The sequence below is a fragment of the Trachypithecus francoisi genome, unplaced genomic scaffold (assembly GCF_009764315.1).
Source record: "Trachypithecus francoisi isolate TF-2019V2 unplaced genomic scaffold, Tfra_2.0 Lachesis_group11, whole genome shotgun sequence".
In the NCBI taxonomy this organism is placed as follows: Eukaryota; Metazoa; Chordata; class Mammalia; order Primates; family Cercopithecidae; genus Trachypithecus; species Trachypithecus francoisi.
In genome coordinates this window covers 108,093,909-108,096,197 of record NW_022681456.1, presented here as the reverse complement: position 1 = coordinate 108,096,197, position 2,289 = coordinate 108,093,909, and the positions used below count along the sequence as shown (strand labels likewise).

Below are 2,289 nucleotides of genomic sequence, written 5' to 3'. Positions count from 1 at the left end.
TGGATTCGTAAAGCTCAATGTCAAGGAACAGTCAGCATCAGTCAAGGAACAACTGTTGTTTCTTTGGTGTCTCACCACAAAAAGGAGGTGCAGCACCTTGTTGGACCCACAAATCTCTGGAACTGATGATTTTACCAATAGTAGCCTTTAGCAAAGTGAGGAATCCTCTCCCTGGAGGCAGCCCTTGCGGCTTTAAATCTGTGACCTTCCAGATAAGTCTACAAGGCGAATACATTTTGAAAAGTAGCTACTAGCTTGCTACTGAGCTTGTGTTCAAACTTTATGTCTGGCCATGAAAGCCTTGTGATTCGTTGGCTTGACATTCCATTTTGAGTGGGTTAATTTGGAGTCAATAACTAATGAGGTAGACAGGGTTCAGAAGAACTAATTGTCAAATGGGAATGGTATATTTAAGAATGTACCCTGCCTCCATTTTGTGAAGAGACGAAGACTGAGCGGTTGTGTCCGCGTTGCCGACCTCGACCAGCAGTCGGTTTCTCCACGCAGAATCCGGGAGTAGGAGACTCAGAATCGAATCTCTTCTCCCTCCCCCCTCCTGTGAGATTTTTTTGATCTTCAGCTACATTTTCAGCTTTGTGAGAAACCTTATCATCAAACACAATGGCCAGCAACGTTACCAACAAGACAGATCCTCGCTCCATCAACTCCCGTGTGTTCATTGGGAATCTCAACACTCTTGTGGTCAAGAAATCTGATGTGGAGGCAATCTTTTCGAAATATTAACCTGGCTGCAGAGCCAAAAGTGAACCGAGGAAAAGCAGGTGTGAAACGATCTGCAGCGGAGATGTACGGCTCCTCTTTTGACTTGGACTATGACTTTCAACGGGACTATTATGATAGGATGTACAGTTACCCAGCACGTGTACCTCCTCTTCCTCCTATTGCTCGGGCTGTAGTGCCCTCGAAACGTCAGCGTGTATCAGGCAACACCTCACGAAGGGGCAAAAGTGGCTTCAATTCTAAGAGTGGACAGCGGGGATCTTCCAAGTCTGGAAAGTTGAAAGGAGATGACCTTCAGGCCATTAAGAAGGAGTTGACCCAGATAAAACAAAAAGTGGATTCTCTCCTGGAAAACCTGGAAAAAATTGAAAAGGAACAGAGCAAACAAGCAGTAGAGATGAAGAACGATAAGTCAGAAGAGGAGCAGAGCAGCAGCTCCGTGAAGAAAGATGAGACTAATGTGAAGATGGAGTCTGAGGGGGGTGCAGATGACTCTGCTGAGGAGGGGGACCTACTGGATGATGATGATAATGAAGATCGGGGGGATGACCAGCTGGAGTTGATCAAGGATGATGAAAAAGAGGCTGAGGAAGGAGAGGATGACAGAGACAGCGCCAATGGCGAGGATGACTCTTAAGCACATAGTGGGGTTTAGAAATCTTATCCCATTATTTCTTTACCTAGGCGCTTGTCTAAGATCAAATTTTTCACCAGATCCTCTCCCCTAGTATCTTCAGCACATGCTCACTGTTCTCCCCATCCTTGTCCTTCCCATGTTCATTAATTCATATTGCCCCGCGCCTAGTCCCGTTTTCACTTCCTTTGACGCTCCTAGTAGTTTTGTTAAGTCTTACCCTGTAATTTTTGCTTTTAATTTTGATACCTCTTTATGACTTAACAATAAAAAGGATGTATGGTTTTTATCAACTGTCTCCAAAATAATCTCTTGTTATGCAGGGAGTACAATTCTGTTCATTCATACATAAGTTCAGTAGTTGCTTCCCTAACTGCAAAGGCAATCTCATTTAGTTGAGTAGCTCCTGAAAGCAGCTTTGAGTTAGAAGTATGTGTGTTACACCCCCACATTAGTGTGCTGTGTGGGGCAGTTCAACACAATGTAACAATGTATTTTTGTGAATGAGAGTTGGCATGTCAAATGCATCCTCTAGAAAAATAATTAGTGTTATAGTCTTAAGATTTGTTTTCTAAAGTTGATACTGTGGGTTATTTTTGTGAACAGCCTGATGTTTGGGACCTTTTTTCCTCAAAATAAACAAGTCCTTATTAAACCAGGAATTTGGAGAAAAAAAAAAAAAAAGAATGTACCCTGCCTGTCCCTAGCAGCAACTCAAGTTTTACATGAAAATGTGACAGCTATCCTTCTGGGAGAAACTTTATCTCCTGCTCTTCAACGTGAAACTAAGCTACCGGCTCAAAAAGGCCCTGATTTTCAAAGATTTTCTTAAATTCCTGGGTCTGGTTTACCAATGCTGACATTTTTTTCAGGCTACTGATTAGCTGACTCCAGATGCACCAGTGTAGACCCTG

General features: G+C 43.1%; 1 pseudogene across 1 annotated transcript; it reads left to right on the top strand.

Moving 5' to 3' along the window:
- Nucleotides 1-432: 432 nt before the first annotated feature.
- LOC117090392 lies at nt 433-2,059 on the top strand (annotated as a pseudogene). The gene has a single exon (XR_004439991.1). The product of XR_004439991.1 is annotated as a heterogeneous nuclear ribonucleoproteins C1/C2-like (transcript).
- Nucleotides 2,060-2,289: the final 230 nt, after the last annotated feature.